Here is a 6,000-nt window from a genome sequence, read left to right as displayed (position 1 = left end):
ACTACGAGTGGCCTTTTTATTTACATGCTGGAATTGCTTATGTTCGACTTCCCGTCGCACATTGGGTTTTAACAAATCCAACCGGGACCGCAACCTTCTGTTATAGAACATTATGGCAGGGCTTTGATTTGTCACTGCATGCGTGGCGTTTCGATATGCCATTAGGAAATTGTCCACCTTGTGTTGTAGTGGAATATGATCTTCACTCATGGCCTTTATCGCCTTTTTGAACATTTGTACAAATCTCTCGGCCAACCCATTTGTAGCCGGATGATATGGGGCAGATGTATAGTGTTTCACCCCATTCTTTTTCATGAATTTCTGGAATTCTTCTGACATGAACTGTGGTCCGTTGTCTGAACATATTTGCTCCGGCAATCCATTCCTTGCAAATATGGTTCTTAGAACTGCAATCGTCTTCTCAGAGGTAGTGGTCCACATCTTAATCACTTCTGGCCATTTAGAATGTGCGTCTACTTCTATCAAAAACATGGAATCCATGAATGGACCTGCAAAGTCGATATGCACACGTTGCCATGGGGCTGAAGACCATTCCCACGGATGCAGCGGTGCAATTGGAGGTGCGTTCTGAACTTTTTGGCACCCTGAGCAGCTTTGTCAGATCCTCTATTTGTTTGTCGATACCTGGCCACCACACATAAGCCCTAGCAAGGCTTTTCATCTTGACTCCCCCTGATGACCTTCGTGCAATTCTTTTAGAACTCTCTCCCTTAATTTAGGAGGAATAATCACCCTTGTTCCATACATCAATGTTCCTTCACATATGGACAGCTGTTCTCGTCTGGCTGAGAATGCTGGTAACAGTGGTTCGCCATGTGCTGGCCATCCCTTCACTGTCAAGTCGTAGACCCGAGACAGTGTCGGGTCATTTCGGGTTTCTCTCTCAATACCCGCATTGGTGGCTGGTAAGCATTCGATGATGGTCGAGTGAAATATCTCGACAGGGTCAACTGCCGGTGCCTCTTCCGCTGTAGGTAGTGGCAGACGCGACAGCCCATCAGCATTACCATGTTGCTTTGTACCTTTGAACTCAATATCATATTGATGTGCCCATAGGAAAAGGGACCATCACTGAAGCCTCTGCGCCGTCATTACCAGAACACCCTTCTTAGGGTTGAAAATGGAAACCAACGGCTGGTGATCTGTCAGCAGCATAAACTTTTGGCCTTGCAGGTAATGGTTAAATTTCTTAACTCCCCACACGAGGCTGAGAGCCTCCCTATCTATCTGAGCATAGTTGCGCTCAGCGGAGGTCAATGATCTGGATGCGAAAGCGACTGGCCTTTCCGAGCCATCTGGAAACTTATGTGAGAGCACTGCCCCGATACCATATGGAGAAGCATCACAAGCTAAGCGAATAGGCAGCGTTGGGTTAAAGTGAGCCAACACTTCCTTAGAGGTGATCAGTGCCTTGCTCTTTTGAAAAGCCCGCTTACAATCATCGCTCCACTCCCATGGTATTCCCGTTTGCAAAAGAGTGTTTAGCGGGTGTAACACCGTGGATAAATTTGGAAGAAACTTGTGGTAATAGTTAACCAACCCGAGGAACGACCTCAACTGGGATACATTTTCCGGTGCTGGAGCTTTGACAACAGCTTCGATCTTGTCAGGTGACTTATGGAGCCCCTCCTGGTCAATGACGTGGCCGCAGTACGAGATTCGCTTTTGAAAGAACTTGCATTTCTGGCGATTAGCTCTTAGCCCATATTCTTTCAATCTGATGAGCACCTGCTCCAAATTCGCGAGGTGATCATTATCGTTATCTCCTGTAATCAGGATGTCATCCAGGTAGCATTGTGTGCCTGGGATTCCCTGCAATACCTGCTCCATGGCCCTTTGCCAAATCGCTGGAGCCGATGCCACTCCAAAAACCAGCCTATTATACCGATATAAGCCCTTATGTGTGTTGATCGTGAGATACTGTCGTGACGCTTCATCAACTTCCATCTGTAGGTACGCCTGCGCCAGGTCTATCTTGGTGAAGTGCTTTCCGCCAGACAGCGAAGCGAAGATATCTTCAATCCGCGGAAGTGGATATTGCACCGTGTGAAGAACTGGATTAACAGTGATCTTGAAATCGCCACAGATGCGAACCTTCCCAGGTTTCCCCAGCTTGTTGCTCAACGAACGCTTCATGACAGGAACAATGGGTGTAGCCCATTCGCTCCAGTCCACCTTGGACAGTACCCCTGAATGTTCTAGCCCTTCCAGCTCTGCTTCCACAGCAGGACGTATCGCATAAGGCACCGGTCTGGCTTTGAAAAATTTTGGGTTTGCATGTTCTTCAACCTTGATGGTTGCCGTAATTCATTTCAGTGTTCCAAATCCCTGTTGGAACACCTCCTTAGCATCGTCTAAGATTTTGGACAGTCCTTTAGGTTTGACGTCGTCCTCCTTGCAGGCATCCACAGTCAGTACTTGTATGGAATGCCAGTCCAAATTTATTCTCCGGATCCATTCCCGTCCCAGTAGTGGCGGACCTCCATCAGGTAACACGTACAAGTCCATTTTCTGACTTTCTTTACCATTGTAGACCACATTTACTTTTATCTTTCCTTTGGGGTATACTATTTGCCCCGTGTATATTTTCAATACAATCTCCGTATCCCTCAGGGGAATGTGCGAGAATAACCTTTTGTAATCTTGCTTATTCATGACCGTTAATGCCGACCCTGTGTCCAATTCCATCTTCACTTGGACTCCTGCTATCCGGAGCATGACCCAGATAGTTTGGTGGTCTGCTGTGTTACCCACATTATGTATTTTCAGACAACCCAGTTCCTTACTGCTGGAGTCTGAATCCGTCTTCTATTCATCCGAACTGTTCTCTGTCACCTTGTGTACTTTTTTGTACTTCTCCTGCGGTGACTTTTTGCTGCTGGTCTTCTTTCCTGACCGGCATACTCTCGCTATGTGACCAAGTTTGCCACATTGCCTGCATTCTTTGTCTTTGAACCAGCACTGGTTCTGGTCATGCGTTGTCCTTCCGCAACGATAGCACTTTACTGCGCCCAATGCCATTTCATTGGTGCTGAATTCCAGTGGCCTTTGCTGTATCTCTGCAGCGTCCCGTGCTGCTGCCTCGTGGGATGCTGCAATGCGGTCGCTTCTGGGTTCCTTCCCTTCGGAGCCCACACACAAACTTATCTCTCAGTGCGTCTGCTAGTCCTGTTCCGAACTGGCAGTACTTTGATAACTTGCGCAGTTCTGTTAGGAATTCAGCGTTGCTTTCTTCTTTAAGTTGAATTCTTTTGTAGAATTTAAATCGTTCCGCTATCAGCAGCGGTGTGGGGTTTAAATGCTCTTGCAGGATAGTATCAATATCCGCGAAACTCTTTCCTACCGGTTTGTCTGGGGTTACCAGGTTCCTTAATAACCCATACGTCTTCGCACCCATCGAGTTTAATAGGGTTAGTGCTTTCTTATCATCCGGTACATCATTCGTTCTACAGTAAACTTCGATGCGTTCCACATAAGTGGCCCAATCTTCCACATCGTTGTCGAAGGCAGTGATGTTACCCGTTTTCGACATCTTTGCTGAGTTTCTCCTTTCCCTTCGGATATTATTTAATATGATGACTCTTTTTAAAATTTAAGATGGCGGCTTGTCCCACGCTTGGCGACTTTTCCCACGCTTGTCTTCTTCCCCTGCCGACTCAAGATGGTGATTCCCACGCTGTTGCTGTCCACGCCTCCCAGCGGTCCTTCCTGCCTTTATTTTCCCGTGTATACGCTTCCTTGCGCTGCTGCTCTTGTTGCCCCGCCGCTCCCGTGGTCCTTGTGGCAATAAAGCGCTTTTCTGGCTGCTGCGCGTCTCTGCCCCGATTGCAGTCCGGCCCCTGACACCGTCTGCGGTCATGTTCTCCGCCCTTTTCTTCGTTTTTCCTCCCCTTCTCCCACTGACAACTCGGCTGACTTCCTCCCCCCCCCCCGTGCTGCTCGGTCGGGCTTACCCGCCGCTGTCGTAGAAGGGATGATCACTGCCTGTTGCTGATGTTGGACTTCGTGGCCAGAAAACCAAACCGGGTTCCCGATGGCCTCCCGTGCGATGCAGTGCTCAGCAGGATGTTGAGGGCGGATGCCCTTTTCCGACGTCCGTTTCTGAGGACGAAGCTTCCTTGGAATGGGCCCCAGAATCAGTACTGGGGGAGGTGATGCAAAACTGCCGCTAGGTACGATCAGACTCGTCGCCACTGTTGAGTCTGTGTTTACAAGTGCAGTTATAATGAATAACAGGACACCGACAACAGAAGTAAGTAAACAGGTCTTTAGTGATTGAGGGTCAGGGCGGAACGGAGGTACACTTTGCTCTGCAGGGTTTATATACCGGTGTGGTCACCACCGGTACTACAATGTACAGGAGCCGTTAAAAAGTAGTCCATCACCTTAAGGTATCCTCTTAAGGTAGTACAGGTTACATACACTACAATTGGTATTTGTAATTGAGCAATTTTCCTTTTTTAATCCGAATATATTATTGGTTGCACTCGTACATCTCAGGAGGCCATTCAGCATGACAATTTTTCGCAATAGCCATCGTTATGGTGAGATTAGCAAATTAGTAGCCAATTACAGGTAGCTTTCCTGTTGCAAATTCTAATTCATTAATAATTACTGCCAAACTCGTCAATTTCAGGATTTTACCCCCACCCATCCATATCATTCTTCTTCTTACGGTAGTGCTGTCGACTTCCAACACAGCTGAGAGCCCTGGTACAGCCAGCGCTGACTGAGCTGCTTTGTCCTGGTAGTCGCAGCTTCCTCCGTGACGTTTACGCCGCTCGAACCGGCTCGGCGCGCTCTTGGAACAATGAAAGGCGGCTTTATGACGTACGTGACCGTCCTGACGTCATTGATTTGACGTTTTTCGCACGCGCCCTTGTGAAAAGTTCCGCGCCGGCAGGAAGGGTGCGCGCATGCGCGGGTCTCCGTTTGCTGCGCCGCAAGGAACAGTGTCGCAATCTGAAGCCTCGGCCCACCAGGCCCTGAATAGAAGGTAAAAGCGCCTTTAGAAATCTGCACGTATCAGTGAGAGGAGACTTTAAACCAGCCACCCAGCGGTAGAAGCACTGTCTTAAAACCGCCTGGAGCGCTTAGCCCCTTCGGATTTCGATGTTGGACTTTCTGTCCCGTGTTATAGGTTCCTGATTACCTTTAAACTAAGCTCTGTTAGCAAGAACCCACTCTACTGCCATTTGCCATGGTGCAGTTTTTTTTTACCATCACCCTTTGGTACAATAAAGTCGTCGTTCTCTCTCGCACTCCATCTGTTGTTGTGAATCATAGGGCGCCTGCTTACAGAGCTGGCGGCACAACTGTGTATTTCAAACTCTGCTAGCTTGCTCTAGTCTATTTCCCATTTTTCTCTTAATTTCCTGTGCTGCTTCTCTGCTTTTTACCACCTTCTCACGCACGTCTTGCTTTTATTGGTGTTCCTTTTTAATCCAGTTTGCATAAATTATTTAATCTCGGCATCTTTCCTTTGTATTTCCTTAGTTCTCGTGACTATCTAGGTTGAATTCTCCTCTGAATTACTGCCAATCTAGGGGTGTAACATCGATTATTAAAAGCTGATTTATTCCCCCAAAAAGGACACAGCCCCCTTTAAGGCCTGCCAGGAGACGATCCTATGTGCATGTAAATTAGGTTAAAGGGCCATGGCTAGCTCCTCCAAATCTTTTTCCACAATGCCTGCCCCAAATAATTACTGCTATTATGTAAATGGAAGTATGAGCACTGAAAAGTATCCCTGAGGTGGATACCACATTCAGGAGTCTCTTTTCTGTGCTGGTACTGAAGGTGGGGGTTATGTTACTTGCATGTTATTGGGGAATATGTCAACTTCCAGCTGAAGACCTGTGGCCCACTTCCACAAGGAAAACAGCACTGTACCAGTCAAAGTCACAACTGTCTTGAATTTCTTTGCGACTCGCTCCTTCCAAACCATGTTAGTCAGGCAGCTGCTCACCATTATATCAA

General features: G+C 47.6%; 1 protein-coding gene across 1 annotated transcript in view; it reads left to right on the top strand.

Moving 5' to 3' along the window:
* Nucleotides 1-4,906: 4,906 nt before the first annotated feature.
* Nucleotides 4,907-6,000, top strand: part of LOC147114853 (nucleolar protein 4-like) — a 924,917-nt gene continuing 923,823 nt past the window's right edge. Inside the window, exon 1 of the mRNA XM_085992860.1 lies at nucleotides 4,907-5,017. The gene's annotated coding sequence lies outside the window, so the exon portion shown is untranslated. The remainder of the gene's footprint in view (nucleotides 5,018-6,000) is intronic.

Source organism: Somniosus microcephalus, chromosome 7 (assembly GCF_052327205.1).
Source record: "Somniosus microcephalus isolate GS21.2 chromosome 7, FLI_Smic_1.0, whole genome shotgun sequence".
Classification (NCBI taxonomy): domain Eukaryota; kingdom Metazoa; phylum Chordata; class Chondrichthyes; order Squaliformes; family Somniosidae; genus Somniosus; species Somniosus microcephalus.
This window is presented reverse-complemented; position numbering and strand designations above follow the sequence as displayed.